Genomic DNA, 22,266 nt, shown 5'->3' with positions numbered 1-22,266 from the left:
TGTCCGAACAAGGCTGGATTTTCTCAAATCCCTGCACCAAGGTGATGGTTTGAGACGGCAACGGCGACGAAAACTACGACCCAGTGGGTGATGCTTCTGCAGATTCGTCATCCTTGGACGAAGAAGAAGAAGAAGGACAAGACCACAGCGACACCACCACCACCACCACCGGACTCGTGGAAAGAGAGACCTTCCCGTCAAGAAATAACATGGTCCTCGAGGGCGTACGGCCGAGAGGAGGGCCACTGCTCCTCCTCCTCCTCCTCCTCCTCCTCCTCTCCCTCCTCCTCTGCTGCGGCTCAAAGCAGGGTCCCCCGGGGCCCCACGATCCACGCGACGTCCCGCACCGGTGACCTAGCCTCGACGTTCTGCCTGTTCATCATGCCTACCGTAGAGAACATCATCCTGGAGATGACGAATCGGGAGGGTCGTCGAAAATACGGCGACGAATGGAAAGGGATGGACGAGACCGACCTGCGCGCCTACGTAGGGCTGCTGATCTTAGCGGGCATGTACAGGTCCCGGGGCGAGGCCGCCGCCAGCCTGTGGGACGCCGAGAGTGGCCGGGCGATATTTCGTGCCACGATGCCCCTAAAACTCTTCCACACGTACTCCAGACTGCTGCGCTTCGACGACCGCGAGACGAGACGAGCCACGGACAAATTGGCGTGAGGTCTGGGACGCGTGGGTGTCGCGGCTACCGCACCTCTACAACCTGGGGCCCGAAGTGACCGTGGACGAGCAACTGGTTCCGTTCAGAGGTTAGTCTTTTTTTTATTTTTTATATTATTATTATGTTATGTTATGTTATGTTATGTAGATAGCGGCTGCTAGTCCTTGTCCTCATCTCATCTCCTCCTGTTTTTCTCCCTAGGCCGGTGTCCGTTCCATCAAGCTACGCTTGGAAGATGCAAGTGTACACCGGAAAGCCCAGCGGCGGACGCCCAGAACGGAACCAGGGGTTGCGGGTAGTGCTCGATGTAACGGAGGGACTGCACGGTCGTAACGTCACGTGCGACAATTACTTCACCTCCTACGAACTCGCGTGGCAGCTCCTGGAGAGGAAGCTCACCGTGGTCGGCACGGTTCGGAAGAACAAGCCCGAGCTCCCGACCGGGCTGCTCGCGGTCAAGGGAAGAGAGGTGTTCTCATCCAAGTTCGCATTCACGCCCACCGCCACTCTGGTGTCCTACATCCCAAAGAAAAACAGGAACGTGGTGCTCCTGAGCACACGAGGCCGACGTCAGGGACCGCGAGGACAGGAAACCGGTCATCGTCCTGGAACGTACAGCTGCAGGAGGATGACCGCGCGCTGGCCCCTGGTCGTCTTTCACAACATTCTCGACGTCTCTTCCTACAACGCCTTTGTGATATGGAGAGAGATCAACCCAGACTGGATGCCGGGCAAGCGGAACAAGCGGAGGGTGTTCCTAGAGCAGCTGGGAAAGGCTCTCGTGACTCCGTTCATCGCACGAAGGGAGCGCATCCCCTGCACGGAAGCGTCCGCCGCGGTTGTGAAGGCTGTAAAAGCCGCCGCCGCCGCCGCCGCACAGAGAGCTCTTGACTATGACGCTCGACCCGAGCGCTATGTGAGGGGGCCAACAGCCGGGGGAAGCAGGGACAACACAAGGGTTATGCTTATTAACACCTTCTCTAAAATCTTTAATTACAAAATAGGCTGTCAGAGTTGTTTCACCTTAACTACACTCCATTGTTAAAAACAGTAGAAAATGACATCTGGCGCTGGATGAATCTACCTCTCACCCTAGGACATAGGACAAATTGCAACTGTCAAAATGATAATACTTCCACACAAATCTATTAACTCTCTCATTTCACATTTCTATTGGAAAAATAATAAAGCCAAAACCAAACTATCCATTCTACAAAATAGCAAATCTCTGATTGGGCTTGTCGCCCCAAACTTCCACTTCTACTGTTTTGCACATAAATTACAATACCTTCCTAATGGATCCATCAAACCAACCACAATATCGCTTGGATAGACCATTAAGATATTCCAACATCCAAAACAAATACAAGAACAGCATGCTAATCTCTCTAACTATCGACTAGATCCTATTCCTACAAAGTTACTTAAAGAAATCTGCCTCTAATAAATATTACTTTACTGAATACAATTATTATCATTATCATCAGTATATGTACCACAGTCCTTTAAACTAGCTGTAATCAAACCCCTTTTCAAAATCCCACCCTGGACCCAGAGGTTTTAGCCAACTACAGACTGATATCTAACCTCCCCTTCCTGTCTAAAATCCTTGAAAAGGTTGTATCCAATCAGCTGTGTGAATTTCTCCAGGAAAGTAATGTATATGAAGACTTTCAGTCGGGGGTTTAGAGCTCAGTTTAGAGACAGCCTTGGCTAAAGTCACTAATGACCTTTTAATAGCTTCAAAACAAGGGTTTGTGTCTGTCCTCATCCTGTTAGACAAGGACAGACACGAATGCTATACATAGCATATACTGTATATTCGATATATATTCGACATTAGTGTTGAATCCTAAGGTGCAGCATTCAACACTATTGATCATAAAATGTTATTACAGAGACTAAAAGATTTAATTGGCATTAAAGGAACCACCCTAACCCTAGTTTAAATCCTATTTTTCAGATCGATTCCAACCAGAACTTCCACAGGGTTCTGTGCTTGGCCCAATTTTATTCCCATTATATATGCTTCCACTAGGAAACATTATCAGGACACACTCTGTAAATGTCTACTACACGGATGACACCCAGTTATTCTGTACCCATCAATAAACCAAGAATAGTGTAAACAATTAACTAAACTTCAAGCATGTCTCAAGGACATAAAAACCTGGAAGACCAGCAATTTTCTCTTATTAAACTCATATAAAACAGAGGTTCTAATACTTGGTCCTAAACACCTTAGAGATACATTATCTAATGATACAGCTGCGCTAGATGACATTGCCATTGCTTGAAACAGTCAGGGATTTGGGATTCAACTTTGATCCTGATTTTTCGTTTAATTCTCACTTAAAACTAATTTCTAGGACCGCCTTCTTTCACTTACGTAACATCTCAAAAATCAGACATGTACTGTCTCAAAAAGATGCAGAAAAACTAGTCCACGCCTTTGTTACATCCAGACTTGATTATTGTAATTCCTTATTATCAGGCTCCAGCAGTAAGTCGTTAAAGACTCTGCAGCTTGTCCAAAATGCTGCAGCACGTGTCCTGACAAGAACCAGCAAAAGAGACCATATTTCTCCAGTATTAGCTTCACTACACTGGCTTCAGGTTAAATTTAGAATAGAATTCAACATTCTCCTCCTCACCTTCAAGGCCCTTAATAATATGGCACAATCATAGCATAAAGAGCTCATAGTACCATTTCACCCCACTATAGCACTCCAAGAATTCAGGCTTACTTGTTGTCCCTAAAGTCTCTAAAAGTAGAGTAGGAGCCAGAGCTTTCAGCTATCAAGCTCCTCTCCTGTGGAATCATCTCCCTCTTTCAGTTCGGGAGGCAGACACCATCTGTACGTTTAAGAGTAGGCTTAAAACCTTCCTTTACGATAAAGCTTATAGTTAGAGTCGGTCCAGGCTTGTCTTGGACCTGCTCTATAGGTCTAGAATGTCGGGGGACACATGACACATGGAGCAATAAATCTCTTCCTCTTGTGCCAGGTGTTTGAATTGCATTTCTTTGCTCAAACAACATAACATTTATTCTCAATAATTACAAAATTGGTTGATTAACCGGTTGCTTCAGGATTTTTGTGACAATGGTTTAATGCCACATTTACAGCCTTTGCCAGGTGGCGTCAAAGTATGCTGGCTGCCTCTGCAGATGAGGATGTTCCATTGAGATGTAATCTGGCCCATCCTTTGTGCCTTCTGTTTTTAATATTAAAATTAAATTGCTGTCTGCTGTATCACTCTTTCTTTGAGGTTATGGTGTACACACACAGATACATAAAAAGATTTTTCAATTTGTTCCCCAAAGCCTCCAACTTTGAAGTCCAGTCGTGAATTAATTATTAGATCATTATTAGATCCACAAAATGCAGATACGCATCATCATTTGACCTATTTCCCCACAGTCTATAAATGTGCTGAGTGTGTGTGTGGTGTGACTGTCAGAGTGACTAAGAGATGGGATGCAGTCAAACAATGCAGAGAATTTGGTTACTGAAGAGGGAGGGTCTATGTGCAACCTGCTAGTCACACACACACACACACACACACACACACACACACACACACACACACACACACTTCACAGCATACACCATTGTTTAGTGAAATCTGTCTGGCCTGTATTGTAATGTGATGGTATTGTTGCTGGTATTGTTTAAGCCAGTCAGTTTGTTCTAAGTTCCTGTGTATCTTAATGGCCATTATTCTGCTGGAGGCCAGGCCATGTCAGATCGATCGAAGCATAGGAGAAACAAAGAGATAGCCCAGCTTGGCTTGAACCATGGTTTAATGGGCTGAGAAAAAAAAGAAAGATGATTGGTATGAGAAAAGCGTAACGCTTGAGCTGGATGTGTAGCGACATCATATGGTTGAGAAGTGACACAGAAAGAGTGATAAATACAAAGACCTAGGATATCTGCGTAATAATATCTAATTGGAAGGACTTTTCAAAGACCTCAAAAAAATATTTATCAACAGAAAATATTATTATTAACTTTTTTAAATAGGCTATAACAGCAGGAATGACAGAAGAAAATTGGTTCTAAGCATGGTGGATTGTTTAGGATTTTTAGACATTGGGTAAAACAAAATTGTAATCCTTTGTGTCAGTCCAAATCTTCCACTATAACTGTATCCAGAGCACTTAACGTTCACCACTTTGTGAAATAGGTGGTGCTGCCTGGTGACGCAGGACCCCTCACCAGCCACCACACCAGCTACCACAGTAACCCAAGGGTGGTCAATGAGTTGACACAATTTATTTATATGTACAAACCAACCACTTAAATCTCATTGAAATATAAAACATGTTTAGCTGCTGTACACCAGCAGAGTCAAATTTGAATTTGTGACAATTTAATTTGATTTGTGGCTCTCGGTGGTTAAACAAATGCTCAGGGAGGAATCAAGTGGATTTGCAAGGCACCAAGATGAAGTTGGCTACATGAAAAACCTAAAAATGGACATTATGCTAACTGATGCTCCCAGTAGCCAAAACATATAATGTCAGACCTCGGCCATTGTATGAGGAGGTAAAGAACCACATCCAGGAATTGCTGAATAAAGGGTTCATCCGCATATCCACCTCCCCATATGCATATGCAGTGGTTTCCATGAGAAAATGTGATGGAAGCCTAAGATTATGCATTGACTACAGGGGGCTTAATGAAAAGACAATTCCAGATAGGCACCCTATACGACACATTCAGGAGCTACTTGATGGTCTAAGTGGGAATGCTTGGTTCAGTGTACTGGATCAAGGCAAAGCTAGGACTCCAGGAAATTTACAGCCATCACAACCCCATGGGGGCTGTACGAATGGAACAGAATTCCATTTGGCTCCAAAACGCACCCTCAGCTTTCCAGCGTAGTATGGAAGAGAGCCAAGAAGGTCTCAGGGACAAAATATGCATCCCATACTTACACGATGTCTTAGTCTACAGCAAAACATTCACACAGAAAATGAGGTGCGCTATCTTGGAAAAGTGATCTCAGCTGAAGGCTACAGGATGGACAATAAAGAGGTAGCTGCAGTACAGGCACTAAAAACAAAACCCCTACAAACATCAAAGAGCTGCGTAGACTTCTTGGTTTCCTAGGTTACTATAGAAACTACGTGCAATATTTCTCTCGTCATGCAAAAGGCCTGTATGACCTACTCTCAGCAAATATAATACCATGTCCAGAGGTATTATTATTACAACTCCCCTCACATCAGAAAATAGTGTGGACAGACAATCACCAGAAAGCCTTGAAATATCTAGTTGATGTACTGACTAACCCACCATTAATGGCTTATCCCAGGTTTGAGAATCCTTTCAATCTGCATGTTTAGAAGAGGGACTTGGAGCAGTCCTGTATCAAAGACAGGAAGGCAAACTCAGAGTTAATGGGTACGGCTAACGAACATTTACACCAGCAGAAAAAAACTATCGATTGCATTCAGGGAAGCTGGAGTTTCTAGCACTCAAGTTACAGTCAGGTTTAGAGACTATTTGTTTCATGCTCCCTCTGTTACAGTATACAGGGATAACAACCCTGTTACTTATGTTCTGAGCACAGCTAGACTGAACACAACCGGACAGCGCTGGGTGTCCGAGCTGGCTGACTTCAACATAATGCTGAAGTACTGTCCAGGAAAGACAAATACAGATGCAGACTTCCTGTCCCGCACACCTGTGAGTATGGACTTGTATATGACTGAGTGCACAGAGCAGTCCCACTCTGACGTGTTAGCAGCGATATTCAGTGCAGTTGAAACACAAAAGCAGCATGAAGTGGAGTGGACTGGATCTCAGCCATGACCTGCACCACACATGTTCAGGAGGTAGCTGCAGATAACCAGCCTGACATAAAAGTAACACAGCAAGAGCTACTGCAGGCGCAGTTGCAAGACACTGCCATATCCTATGTACTCCAACTGAAAAAGTCTGGAGAAAAACCAGACCAAAGTTTTAACGATTTTGCTTTGAAATTTGGCTTCCCTGATGAAATACACCATGATCAAGTCGGAGAAATATGCTCAAAAATGGCAGCAGCAAATGAAAAAAGCATATGACAATGCATCCAAAACCAGTGGTGGGAAGTAACGAAGTACAAATACCTCGTTACTGTACTTAAGTCGATTTTTCACATATCTGTACTTTACTTGAGTATTTATTTTCCTGACGACTTTTTACTTTTACTCGCTACATTTGAACACAAATTTCTGTACTTTCTACTCCTTATCTTCTCAAAACTGGCTCGTTACTGCGGCGGAGGTTGGAGCAACGCAAGCTTTTACGCGCGGCGCACCTCTCTCTCGCTCACTCGCGTTCCCCCTGCCTCGGGGGGCAGCACGAGACCCTAAGCATCCGGAGGTTGGTCGGGCTGCCTTGGTCGACCGGGGTCGAGCAGGCTGTACCGGTAATTATCCCTCCGCAGGTTCACCTTCAGAAACCTTGTTACGAGTATTACTTCCTCTAGATCAGGGGTATTCAACTAAAATTTAAAGAGGTCCAGCTAGAGAAAATTTCTTGAAGCAAAGGTCCGGAAGATCATAATGTCTAACTATTTAGTGTGATATATATTTAAGTAGCCTAGTAGTTGTATCAACATCTGCATGTACTAAATACCTGACTGTCAAATCAAATGAATTCAGTACGATTCAAAAACTTTTTGACAATATTTATTGTCACGTAACATAGAACTGAACATACATGTATGATTGCAGATATGTATAATGTTATCTCATTAACTAAATAAAAGTAGGGCTGTATTTCAAAATAAGAGAAAATAAATTGTGAGACAGGAGGTTTTGAGTGAGGAGGAATAGGGAAAAGAGAGGAGCTGGGTTTCTGCATTTGAGGACAGAATAGGCATTGGCTTCATTTTTATGGTGATACCTTACCCACAAGGAATTCCAGAGTACAGTGAGAGTGAAGGGCCATAATGACTGAGCAGAGGGCTTTTTTTAAACTCTTGGGTGGACTACTATTCCCCTGTTCCTCGGCCATCCTGGTGGGTTTTCTTTTTGCAGTTCCTGAGTTACATTTTTGCATTTTGAAGGGAGGACCTTTACTGACTTTTTCGTTTTTTTGTGGACATTTTTAAATGGACTGATCAAGCTGCCTTAGGATTTTTTTCCCTTGTTGGATTTACCTTATGGACATTTAAGTGGACATTCATTATTTTCTGTGAACTTAGGGTTCTTAATAAATTGGTGTGTTGGCATACATTTGAGTTTCTGTTTAATATGTTACAGATAGCTGGTCCAAAATGTTCTCACTTAACCAGGCCTTGATAAATAGCATCACAACAGCTCCTGAATCATTAGAGTAACTAGACTTAAAACTGATTGTTACAATACATATATATTAATCAATTGATTTAGCTTTCATCTATTACTGAGCACTGTTGTGAAGCTGTGTGTGTGAGAGTGTGTGTGTGAGGAATGATTACACTGAAATGACTGTAAATCCTTCTCAGGTTTTATTGAGTTCCATTAATCATATACTTTGTTCCTCAGGTCACCAGGAACAAATGAATATTGATCCTTAAACAAGTTCACAGAGGACTGTTATATGTTTGCTCAGGTCTTGTCAGGTCAGCTAAATCCACCACATACAGTATTCTTAGTATAGTTAGACATTATGATCTTCCGGACCTTTGCTTCAAGACATTTTCTCTAACTGGACCTCTTTAAATTTTAGTTGAATACCCCTGTTGAATACCCCTGTCCTAAGCCCTTTACACCTGTGAACTGGGAGTAGAAATCACCTGTGAGAGTGATTACAGCAGGAAACTACACAGAACAGCCAAATGACAGCACATGTGCTAGGATTCAGTGCAAAACCATCTAAAATACATCTTTTGTGTGAGTCATAGTCATATGTCGGTCATGAATTTGCCTCAAAGAGCTAGCTGTTTTACATGAAAAAGACATGTCAGTCTCTGATTGAAAAGTTATAAAATCAAATGTAAAATGTGATTGTGTGGATGCTGCTTCAGTAAATGGCTGAAAGAAACAAAGACACACAGAAAATGACTCTCTTTGGCTTACTAGTTTGAGTTAAAATACTACACTAAATACACATGCATAATAGTGCTAGATTTTGACACGAACATTTTTAAACCAAACATAACATAAATGACAAATTATATTGAATTATTTGAGTGATATACATGCACACATACCAATCATATGTCATAATATTGCTAAATTCTTAATTTTAAAAGCCGCTAGTGGTAGTAAATGAAGAGCCATTTGGAAACCATAATAGCCGGCACACTTAAAAGAGTCAGAATTCCCATCACTACAACTAAACATGCAGAGTGAAAGTAGAATCAACAAATTTGATGCTGAATTCCGCCTGCCTACATACTAAGATGGTAAAATCTTTGTGGATGCTTTAACAGGCCACCAACAGGTGTGAGATTCTGACATTTGCATGCTAGCATTAGCATGCTAGTGATTTTTTTTGCATGATAATCCCATATTTTGACCTAGGTGGGGGTAGGGGTAGGGGTAGGGAGAAGGGGTAATATGGGATTGGACCATAGTGGGTCAAACAGCAATGCACACAGCTCTACAATAAAGACGTGTTCAGACAGATTCTCTGCTCAGACACGTTCTCATCCCCAACAAATCCTCCTGAGGATTCAGGAGAGGGGCAGTGCAGCAGGCAGAGGCAGGATATGACGTGACTTTTTTTATCAATATGCAACTGTGGTGTCACGAATAAAGTGTATACCCAATGCTTTTTGATTCATTTTATGAAAAACAAGCAAAAACAAGCAATAAAACGAAATTGATTAATCATAGATTCCCAACTCCACAACAAATAAACCAGGTAGGATGAACACAAAGTTTTCTAACTTCACTCTGCACATAGACTGTAAGCTATATAAAACACCCTGCACATAACATCCAGTACACAAACACTAAAAAGTGATAGAATATTGTAGGCCAAAACCACAAGCCACATGTTGTAACTGGAGAAATAGAAGAAAGGAGAGAGACAGTCATGAGAAGGAGGGTGTGGGGTGGGATGTGGGGGTTGTTTCGGGTTTAGGGAGTGGAGAAAGAGGTGAGAACAAAAATAGAAGTCAAGGGTCACTGGGGTTGTGGGTGTGGCTGTAAGAGGATGGAGAGTAGTAAAAGTAAAGCAGTGGAGGGTTGAGAGAAGGGATTTTTTCAGTCATGTTTCTTTCTCAGCTACTAGATTTATTGGCTGTCAAGGATTAGACAGAGAGGTCAGAGGTCACCCCCCTCATGCCCTGACCTACCATTTACTGCTGGGTTCAACTGCAGGAAAGAAGGGGAAGCCAGGACTCCTTCACACACTTTATAAAAAACATTCAACCCTGGGGGACATAACCAAATAACAGTCAGTAGTAATGTTAGTAACAATAATAGGCGTGCTAATAAAAGTGTTGAATATGGATGGCCTTTAAAGTAACATAAACAGATATTTGGCCACTCAGAGGCAGCAGGATGAGCTGCAAACTGCTGTATTCACGAAATATATCTGTTATCATCCTATTAAGATGATATAGCTAACATGTAAGCAAACAGCAGGGGCGGATTTTATCGTGGGGCAAGAGGGGTCCAAAGTTGCCCCCCTAAATATTATTGCAAACATAATAATAGGATTTTAAATAGTACTATAATTATATGCACTTAAAGCATTTGTGCTAATAATGCAAAATAAAGTTCTGTTATGTAAGACTAGATGTGAATATTCCTTATTTGCATATACCTGCTGCTTATACTCCATGGGATGGTCAAGTGAGAGATGGCCTCTTTCCTCAATATTTTGCTGATAGGCCCACAACTTTTTCAGAAGGTTCTGCAGTGAATCCCAGTGTCCCGGGCTCGCTCCTAGATCTACTCAGTTGAGGCCTAGATGGAGTCCTTTCTCTTCATACAGAGCGACTGACTGCTATTTCAGCAGGTCTGGAGAGATCTTTACCTGCTGTTGAGCCTTGATGTTGATGTGGCTCCAAACCCTCTGCTGCCTACTTCGAATGGTCGCACAAAGACTACAGATACCTGGGTGTTCACTTCAACAACAAACTGGACTGGTCCACAAACACAGACGTGCTGTACAAGAGGTGCCAGAGTTGTCTCCATCTGCTGAGGAGACTGAGGTCCCTCGGAGTGTGCACGACACTATTAAGGACCTTTTATAAGACTGTGGTGGCTTCCACAGTATTCTACACCATTGTCTGCTGGATGCACGGAGAGCCAGCTCGGTCATGGACTGCCCTCTGGATTCCACTGAGGAGCTGGGTGAGAGGAGGATGCTAGCAAAGCTGAATTCAATCATGTCCTTCATTCCCCCCCAAAAAATGCTGCTCTGGTCATGTTACTTACACTATTTGCACTATTTTGAAGAGAGAGCAACTTTTTGCACATTTGTTTTATGTACAAATGTTTTTATTCTTATGTACAAAACAGATTTTTACTTGTCATGTACAATCATCCTGTGTGTCCATAATGTACATACTCAGCATTTTTTTGATCTTACTTAAAATTCTTTATTTTTATTCTATTGTCCTTTTTATATTTCTTCATTCTCTTGTCTACCTCATTATGCCCTCCCTGCCTGCTGCTGTAACAAGTGAATTTCCCCGGAGGGTGGATAAATAAAGTTTTATCTAATCCAACAGGTGGCAGCCTCAGGCCAGGTCTTATGCGCTGTCCTCTAACCAGCCTTAGGGATGCTCTGAGGATCACCTCCATGGCCATGGTGAAGGCTAGCGGGGAATCAAGGCTAGCCATGATTCCCACCTCCAGACGTTGCCATCCTGTGGTGGAGTCTGATGTTGTCAAGCATTGACTAGGTCTGTGTGAGGGGCCACTGGGACACTGGGAAAAAGTCAAAGGCAGTCCAGAGGAGGTTGTAAGGAACTGAGCCAAAGGCATTGGCAAGGTCCAGAAATACCACATGAAGATCTGTTCACTGCTTCTTGGTGACCAGGATCTGATGGACAAACTGGAGACTGAGCATGTGTGGATGCAATATAACACTGAGACGTGTCAGGTCATAATGGCTGTGATGCATGTTACTGCACTGGAAGTCAACTGATCAAATCAAATTGGGGGGCATTAGGGTAACCACAGGGGCACAAATTGCCTTTCTTTGCGAGGATGTGCTGTATAGTCCAATCCCCCTCAATTGGCTGATTGTTTTTGCGAGCTGAAAAACTGTTTACCAACTTCGTACTCAATTATAGGTGATCGTGACAGGTCCATAACTTTCTGGATTCAGGGCAACATTTTCTAAGCACTCATTCAATAGTGTTGAATCAGTGGGGGGCATGGCAGGCGAATGCCGATTCTGGGTAACAGCATGAACCAAGCAATAGATTGCAGTCAATTCGATTCAATTTTATTTGTATAGCGCCAAATCATAATATACATTATCTCAAGGCACTTTACATAGAAGGTCAAGACCTTGAAAATTAAAAGAGTAACCCATATGTTCCCTCAATGAGCAAGCACTTACCGACTGTGGAGAGAAAAAACTACCTTTGGAAGAAACCTCTAGCAGAACCAGACTCAATGTGGACGGCTATATAACTCGACCGGTTGGGGTGAGCAGGGAAAATGGGGAGGAGAGGAGAGATGGGTTTAAAAGAAGGGAGAGAAGAGAGAGGGGGGAGGGGGAGGAGAGAGAGGAAAGGGAGACCAGGAACACTTGTGCACTATTAGGTTTCAGCTTAGACTAGTTATTATGAAAAAAATTGTGTAAAGATGTTATTAATGATAGCAGCAACAATTGGTATATTACAATATATAATAATTAATTAATAACAATTATTGTTAATAATAATAATTGTCCTGCAGCTCTTGAGTCAGAGATACCTGCAGAGAGAGAGAAAAAGAGAGAGAGAGACTATGGGAGGAAAAAAGACAGTTAGTTACATGTAAATAAATGAATGTCGGGGCAGAGAGACTGAGAGAAGGGGAGAAGTGCTCAGTGGATGATGGGAGTTCCCCCAGCTGTCTAGACCTATAGCAGCTTAACTAAGGGATGGTTCAGGACTCACCTGATCCAGCCCTAACTATAGGTTTTATAAAAAAGGAACGTTTTAAGTTTAACCTTAAATGTAGAGATGGTGTCTGCCTCCCGAACTTTTTAATGAGGCTGCTGTACTATTAACAAAGTTATCAACTATGAAGTTTTGATAACTTTCCTGTGTTGTACTGACACATGGCTGTGAGGTTAGTGTCAAAGGAAACAGTTTTTTTAATTTGTTCACAGTTTTATCAGATAAACTGACTAATAAAATGTCTGTCCAGAATCACTGTAGTCAATAATTGTTTAAATCAAAATATAATAAAAAAATAGTCGGACAGAATAGGGTTTTGGCGAAATATTATTACATTTTCAATGTCTATGCATCTCACCACGTTGACGGCTCCTGTTCACGCTCCATGCCCTCCAGCTCCAGCACCTCCAGCGCCAGCTTTCTCTGTCGCTCAGTCAACCCATCCCCGGGAACCCTTTATCCCCACACCTGCCAGGTACTTAAGAGTTTTAGGGTCATGCACACAGTTCCTTCATCAATGTTCCCTTGTGTTTGACCAGCAGCCTTTAACTTACGCCACTGATAAATCTAAGATTGCTTTTATTATGAGCCTCTTGTCTGAGAAAGCCTGGGTTTGGGCCGTGGCCATGACTAACAGTAATTCACCCATTTGCCTTTCATTCAGTCATTCACGGCTGAGATGCTTAAAGTTTTTGACCATCCACTACAAGGTAAAGAAGCCAGTAACCGAATTCTTTCCTTACGTCAAGGCTCAGGTTCTGTGGCAACCTATTCTATTGATTTCCGCATTCTCGCAGTCGAGAGTGGATGGGACGAGAGAACGGTACAAGGGGTTTTTCTTCGGGGGTTAAGTGAACATTTAAAGGATGAGGTAGCTGCTCAGGATGAGACCTCCTCCTTAGATGAGTTAATTTCCTTGGCTGTTCGTTCAGATAACCGCCTCCGTGAGAGGTGCAGGGAGAGAGCAGGCTCAGGTGTTTCAGGCACTCATCAATGATGTTCTGCATGACATGATTTCTATTTGTTTACTTGAATGATATTTTAATATTCTCCCGCACACTCTAAGAACATGTCCAGCATGTAAAGTTGGTATTACAGTGACCGTTAGAGAACAAACTCTATGTTAAAGTTGAGAAGTGCGAGTTTCATATTTCTTTTGTCAGTTTTCTGCGTTTTGTAGTGGAGAAAGGGCAGATCAAAACCGACCCTGCCAAGGTTTAGGCAGTGGCTGAATGGCCCACTCCTACAACAAGAAAGCAACTTCAAAGGTTTCTGGGGTTTGCCAACTTTTACCGTAGGTTTATCCGTGACTTTAGTCGAGTTGCCACACCTCTAACCAAACTGACTTCTGTGAAAGTTCCTTTTGTATGGTCACCTTCAGCCGAGGCTGCTTTTATGAAGTTGAAATGCTTGTTTTCTTCTGCTCCTGTGTTAACTGACACTGATCCTACAGCTCAGTTTGTGGAGGAGGTTGACGCCTCGGACTGATATTGGGGCGATTCTCTCCCAACGATCCACCTCCGACCAGAAGCAGCATGAGTCACTTCACCCATCCATTTGTGGTTTGGACCATAAGAACCTGTCTTAATTCCGTTCCGCTCGCAGGCTCAACTCACACCAGGCTTGGTGGGCCCTGTTCCTGGGTTTGTTCAACTTCAAACTCACCTCCCGGCCAGGCTCCAAGAACATCAAGCCTGATGCCCTTTCACGTCAGTTTGCCCGTCCTGGTGATGATTCATCAGAGGAAACCATCCTGCCACCTTCCTGTGTGGTGGGAGCAGCCAGGCGGGAGATTGAAACAATGGTACAGGAGGCCCAAAATGATCATCCAGCCCCTCAAGGTGGTCCACCGGACCGGCTGTTCATTCCTCTGTCTGCCAGATCTCCAGTGCTCCAGTGGGGACGAGCTTCCAAGGTTGCATGCCATCCAGGTTTCCATCAGACTCTGTCTCTTCTACAGCAACGCTTCTGGTGACTCTCCATGACTGCAGACACTAAGCAGTGTGTTTCTTCATGTTCTGTCTGCGCCCAGAGTAAGGCATCCCACTGTGCACCTGCTGGTGTTCTTCGTCCCCTTCCCATTCCTCACCGGCCTTGGTCTCACATCGCCATGGATTTTGTCACTGGCCTGCCTCCTTCAGAAGGTAACACTAGCTTTTTGACCATTGTTGACCGTTTTTCAAAGGCTGTACACTTCATTCCCCTGCCTAAACTACCTTCTGCCCTCAAGACTGCTACTCTGCTTATCAAAGAGGATCTACACTGAAAAGTTGGAAAACAGGTTTTCAACCAACGATCAACGACTTTCACCCCCCCCCCCCAACTGCTCTGTCATCAAACAACTACCTCCACTACCCCCTGCCACCTCCTCACCTCTCCCAACCGACCCCCCACCTGCCTTGAGGATCTGTGAAGAAGATGTGAGTCTCAGAAGATCAGGAAGGCACCAGGCCCAGACAGTGAGTCACCCTCCTGCCTGAAAGTCTGTGCTGACCAACTGGCCCCAATCTTCACGCAGATCTTCAACCGATCACTGGAGCTGTGTGAAGTCCCCTCCTGCTTTAAACGCTCCACACCAGTTATGATTTAAAACCTGACGGGGCGCTTCTATTTGTACCCGGCGCAGCTTTTGTAGTCTTTACGGTAGTGGTTTAGCGGATGAGGAAACGCACAGACCAATTGCATGCGAGTTAAGCCATCAAACGTGATACTACTCAGCCAATCAAGTCTGTGCATTCCAGGCGGTAAACATTGCGACTCTACAGTGCAGACAGATGAGAGTTAGAGGCAAGTTACACATGAAAAGACGGTAGAAAGAAAAAGAAAGATAGCAATACAGGTAGAGAAAACAAAAGGAGAGATACAGACGACTGAGCCGGAGAAAGTTGAGAAACAGAGGAATGAGAGGGAGAAAGTTGAGAAACAGAGGAGTGAGACGGAGAAAGGGAGAGAAACAGAGGAGTGAGCCAGAGAAAGGGAGAGAAACAGAGGAGTGAGCCGGAGAAAGGGAGAGAAACAGGAGTGAGACGGAGAAAGGGAGAGAAACAGAGGAGTGAGACGGAGAAAGGGAGAGAAACAGCGGAGTGAGACGGAGAAAGGGAGGGAAACAGAGGAGTGAGACGGAGAAAGTTGAGAAACAGAGGAATGAGCCGGAGAAAGGGAGAGAAACAGAGGAGTGAGACGGAGAAAGGGAGAGAAACAGAGGAGTGAGCCGGAGAAAGGGAGGGAAACAGAGGAGTGAGACGGAGAAAGTTGAGAAACAGAGGAATGAGCCGGAGAAAGGGAGAGAAACAGAGGAGTGAGACGGAGAAAGGGAGAGAAACAGAGGAGTGAGCCGGAGAAAGGGAGGGAAACAGAGGAGTGAGACGGAGAAAGTTGAGAAACAGAGGAGTGAGCCGGAGAAAGTTGAGAAACAGAGGAGTGAGACGGAGAAAGGGAGAGAAACAGAGGAGTGAGACGGAGAAAGGGAGGGAAACAGAGGAGTGAGACGGAGAAAGTTGAGAAACAGAGGAGTGAGACGGAGAAAGGGAGAGAAACAGAGGAGTGAGCCGGAGAAAGGGAGGGAAACAGAGGAGTGAGACGGAGAAAGTTGAGAAACAGAGGAGTGAGACGGAGAAAGGGAGAGAAACAGAGGAGTGAGCCGGACAAAGGGAGAGAAACAGAGGAGTGAGACGGAGAAAGTTGAGAAACAGGAGTGAGACGGAGAAAGGGAGAGAAACAGACAAACAAAGTGGGGGAGTGGGATATAAGAGGGGAAGAAAGTGATTCTAAAACTGTTCAATTGTTAAGATGTGTTGAGATTTATTATCTGTAAAATTGGTTGAGACTTTTGAGTCAAGATGTGAAACAGAAAAAGGGAAATTCAAGCTTTTGCTCCCTTTATTTTATTTTTCTGAAGTTAAGCCCTTTATTTGAACAATTTTCACATTTAATTTATTTTCTCTTATTTTGAAATGCAGCCCTACTTTTATTTAGTTAATGAGAGAACATTATACATATCTGCAATCATACATATATGTTCAGTTCTATGCTATGTGACAATAAATATTGTCAAAAAATGTTGAATCGTACTGAATTCATTTGATTTGACAGTCAGGTATTTAGTACATGCAGATGTTGATACAACTACTAGGCAACTTAAATATATATCACACTAAATAATTAGACATTATGATCTTCCGGACCTTTGCTTCAAGAAATTTTCTCTAACTGGACCTCTTTAAATTTTAGTTGAATACCCCTGCTCTACACCAACGACTGCACCTCAGGAGACCCGTCTGTTAAACTCCTGAAGTTCGCAGACTGTCATCGGCCTCATCAGGGACGGTGATGAGTCTGCGTACAGACGGGAGGTTGAACAGCTGGCCCTCTGGTGTGGTCAGAACAACCTGGAGCTGAACAACCTCAAAACTGTGGACTTCAGGAGGAGCCCCCCAATACTGGCCCTCCTCAACATACTCAACAGCACTGTGTCTGCTGTGGAGACCTTCAGGTTTGTGGGATCCACAATCTCCCAGGATCTAAAGTGGGTCTCCAGCATCGACACCATCACCAAATAGGCCCAGCAGAGGATGTACTTCCTGCGCCAGTTCAGGAAGTTCAACCTGCCTCAGGAGCTGCTGATCCAGTTATACACCGCCATCATCCAGTCTGTTCTCTGCACATCCATCACTGTCTGGTTTGGATCAGCCACCAAACAGGACAGGAACAGACTAAAACGGACAGTCAGGTCTGCAGAAAAAAACATTGGTGCCAGCCTGCCCTCCACCCAGGACCTTTACATCTCCAGAGTCAGGAAACGGGCAGGAAACATCACTGCCGGACACAACCAGTTTCAACTCCTCCCCACAGCTTATTTCCTCTGGCCGTCACTCTGATGAACACTTAATTCAGTCATGTGTGCAATAATCCGGTACCTACATATTCTAAATTACACACACACATATATATATATACACTACCGTTCAAAAGTTTGGGGTCACCCATTCAATTTCGTGTTTTCCATGAAAACTCACACTTTTATTTATCAAATGAGTTGCAAAATGAATAGAAAATATAGTCAAGACATTGACAAGGTTAGAAATAATGATTTTTATTTGAAATATTAATTTTGTTCTTCAAACTTTGCTTTCGTCAAAGAATGCTCCATTTGCAGCAATTACAGCATTGCAGACCTTTGGCATTCTAGCTGTTCATTTGTTGAGGTAATCTGTAGAAATTTCACCCCACGCTTCCTGAAGCACCTCCCACAAGTTGGATTGGCTTGATGGGCACTTCTTGCGTACCATACGGTCAAGCTGCTCCCACAACAGCTCAATGGGGTTGAGATCTGGTGACTGCGCTGGCCACTCCATTACAGACAGCATACCAGCTGCCTGCTTCTTCCCTAAATAGTTCTTGCATAATTTGGAGGTGTGCTTTGGGTCATTGTCCTGTTGTAGGAGGAAATTGGCTCCAATCAAGCGCTGTCCACAGGGTATGGCATGGCGTTGCAAAATGGAGTGATAGCCTTCCTTATTTAAAATCCCTTTTACCTTGTACAAATCTCCCACTTTACCAGCACCAAAGCAGCCCCAGACCATCACATTACCTCCACCATGCTTGACAGATGGCGTCAGGCACTCTTCCAGCATCTTTTCACCTGTTCTGCGTCTCACAAATGTTCTTCTATGTGATCCAAACACCTCAAACTTTGATTCGTCTGTCCATAACACTTTTTTCCAATCTTCCTCTGTCCAATGTCTGTGTTCTTTTGCCCATATCAATCTTTTCTTTTTATTGGCCAGTCTCAGATATGGCTTTTTCTTTGCCACTCTGCCTAGAAGGCCAGCATCCCGGAGTCGCCTCTTCACTGTAGACGTTGACACTGGCGTTTTGCGGGTACCATTTAAAGAAGCTGCCAGTTGAGGACCTGTGAGGCGTCTATTTCTCAAACTAGAGACTCTAATATACTTGTCTTCTTGCTGAGTTGTGCACCGGGGCCTCCCACTTCTCTTTCTACTCTGGTTAGAGCCCGTTTGTGCTGTTCTCTGAAGGGAGTAGTACACACCGTTGTAGGACATTTTCAGTTTCTTCTCAATTTCTCGCATGGAATAGCTTTCATTTCTAAGAACAAGAATAGACTGGTTTCACATGAAAGTTCTCTTTTTCTGGCCATTTTGAGAGTATAATCGAACCCACAAATGTGATGCTCCAGATACTCAACTAGCTCAAAGGAAGGCCAGTTTTATAGCTTCTCTCACCAGCAAAACAGTTTTCAGCTGTGCTAACATAATTGCACAAGGGTTTTCAAGGGTTTTCTAATCATCCATTAGTCTTCTAAGGCGATTAGCAAACACAATGTACCATTAGAACACTGGAGTGATAGTTGCTGGAAATGGGCCTCTATACACCTATGTAGATATTTCATTAAAAACAAGACGTTTCCACCTAGAATAGTCATTTACCACATTAACAATGTATAGAGTGTATTTCTGATTAATTTAATGTTATCTTCATTGAAAAAAACAGTGCTTTTCTTTGAAAAATCAGGAAATTTCTAAGTGACCCCAAACTTTTGAACGGTAGTGTATATATATACCTCATGTATATAAAGTATCCTGTGACATCTTTCCATATTTATTGAAGCATCTCTGCATAATCCATTGAACTATTTCCCCATTTCATTCTCATTGTTGTTGTGTTACTTATGTTCATATATGTATACTTTTGTATATATATTTATATTCAGACTTTAAATGTTTATATATAGTCGTAAAATGTTTAGCTTAAACTGTTCTGCTTTGTTGTCCTTGCTTTTTTAGTTTATTTGTCTATTTCTGTGTAAGTATGTTGAGAGCAATGGAAAAACCGGAGTCTGTTGTCCTTTTTCTATTTCCTTATTCTCTTGTCTGCCTCATTCTGACCTGCCTGCTGCTGTAACAAGTGAATTTCCCCCGATGTGTGGATAAATAAAGTTCTATCTAATCTTATCTAATCTAATTCACCCAAAGAGTTTACAAAACACTTTTGGAGTTTCAGAGGTCAAAAGTGTTGCAGCCAAATCCAGTATAATTGTAGTAAAGGGTGACCACTTCTTCAAATGTAAAAAATAAATCACATAAAATGCCTCTATAGGCTCCTGTGGTGTCATCCAAGTGTCCATAAGCTCCGACATTCAAATTTGACTCTAAACAGCGTTTATACCATGTTTTTAGCCTAAATGTCTGCTCTTATTCTCCTAGCCCGGAGCTGCGTTTACATTTGCGTGCACACACCGCACAAGCTCTCAGCTTCATGTTCGCGTTCGTTTTCATGTGCGGTGTGTGTGCGCGAATGTGTACTCATGTTTTTAATGGCCAGTCAGATTCTGCCAATTTTTCCAGCCAATCATATGGTTGTTGGAAGACTTACAACCGTTACATCAAAGTCTCTCCTGATTGAACTAACTTTAGATTCTTGACGATGTGGGTCAGGACGTAGAGTGGGTCATCCACTAACCACACGTTCGGCTGTTCAATTGCAGTCTCCCCATTCCACATGCTGAAGTGTCTTTGGGCAGAATAATGTACCCCAAATTGAGCCTGACAGCTGTGCTGGCGGTGTGTGATAGAGAAAGTGCTGCACATAGATGCACTGTATGAATGGATGTTTGAATGGATGGATGGCAAAACTGTAATGCAAAGCGCTATTTAAATACAGACCATTTCCCGTAGATTTTGCAAAATGTTTACATTTAGTCACACATTTTTAACAACTAATAAATATACTGTGGTATGCACAGCTTCTAATTCCAAAGGGATTCACAAAGCATCTAGCATCCCTTTTGGAAATGTTAGTGCCTTCAATTGTCTCCCAGTATGTTGTAGTAAATAGTTCCGTTTTAAGCCCCACTTGGAAACACACTACCATCCCCCAAGCTAGTGAAGGAGTCAAGGGCTAATGGTGGGGGATGAAGGGCCAACTCATTGGGAAGAAGCCCTTGTCCTCCCTATGTTCTAGTGTCCAGACTTGATAACCATGATAACAGGCCATTCAAAGAAATTGAAAGACGCTGTCATGCTTGAGAACCACTGGGAGTGTCCTCTTTTCACACACACACACACACACGCACGCACGCACGCACGCACGCACACACACACACACACACACTCTGATCTGATACCCTTGTCACTTGCACCACAGCATTTGTTTGTGCCTGAACAAACTACTTGAATGATTTTACAACACTATGGTTTAAGTTTGGTAAGGTATAGGCATTAAAACGATTTGGTTAGGTTTAGGTAAATAGCATTGTTTGGGCAAAAATTACCTCTTTGTTAATGTTAGGGGACTTTCATTGTCATAGCTACAATAATACAAGAATCAAACAGCACTCTCTCGTCCTATGTTTTGCTGATACTTCCATTGAACCTAACCTCTAACATTGGTGGACTTAACAATAAATTATCAATTGACTTTTGCTCTCAAAGGTATGGTTCACCTAGAAATGAAAATTCACTCATATACTCACCATTACATTACATGTCATTTAGCTTCTTTTTTTATCCAAAGCAACTTCCAATTACTACATTCAACATTTATGAGGGGCCATTAGGGATTCAGCATCTTGCCCAAGGACAATTCAGCATGGGCTGTGATTTGAGTCGCCGACCATCTGGTTGGAGGACAACTGCTCTACTCCCTCAGCCCCAGCTGCCCCCACCACGATGCCGATGGAGGGGTGGGTAAAGTGTTTGAGTCCATAAAACACTTTAGGAGTTTCAGGGGTAAACAGTGTTAGAGCAGAATCCCATGCTTGTGTGCTGTTATCTAAGTGTCTGCAAGCCCTGTCATTCATATTCGACTCGAAATCGCTTCATGTACTCTAAAGAAGGGGTCACTTTGGCTGCAACACTGTTTGCCCTGTTGCACATGACGGGAGGCTTACATAAACCTCAAGTGCCCCTCATTTAGTAAAGAAACTCAATGGGATAGTGTCATCGTCATTTTCAATTATCATTGTTAAGCAAAACTTCCAATGTATTACATTACATTACATTACATTTCATTCAGCTGATGCTTTTATCCAAAGCGACTTACAATAAGTGCATTCAACCATGAGGGTACAAACCCAGAACAACAAGAATAGAGAAAGTACAATTTCTTCAAAAAAGCAAAACTACAAAGTGCCATAAGTAAGTGCCATTTTAAGTGCTACTAAATTGTTAGTTTTAAAAATGTTATTCAAGGTATAGTGGGAAGAGGTGTGTTTTTAGTTTGCGGCGGAAGATGTGTAAACTTTCTGCTGTCCGGATGTCAATGGGGAGCTCATTCCACCATTTAGGAGCCAGGACAGCAAACAGTCATGATTTTGATGAGTGTTTAGCTCGCAGTGAGGGAGCAACAAGCCGATTGGCCGAAGCAGAGCGGAGTGAACGGGCTGGGGTGTAACGTTTGACCATGTCCTGGATGTAGACTGGACCCGATCCGTTCGCAGCATGGTACGCAAGTACTAATGTTTTGAAATGGATGCGGGCAGCCACCGGTAACCAGTGAAGGGAGCGGAGGAGCGGAGT

The sequence above is a fragment of the Hippoglossus hippoglossus genome, chromosome 6, assembly GCF_009819705.1.
Source record: "Hippoglossus hippoglossus isolate fHipHip1 chromosome 6, fHipHip1.pri, whole genome shotgun sequence".
NCBI classification, from domain to species: Eukaryota; Metazoa; Chordata; class Actinopteri; order Pleuronectiformes; family Pleuronectidae; genus Hippoglossus; species Hippoglossus hippoglossus.
This window is presented reverse-complemented; position numbering follows the sequence as displayed.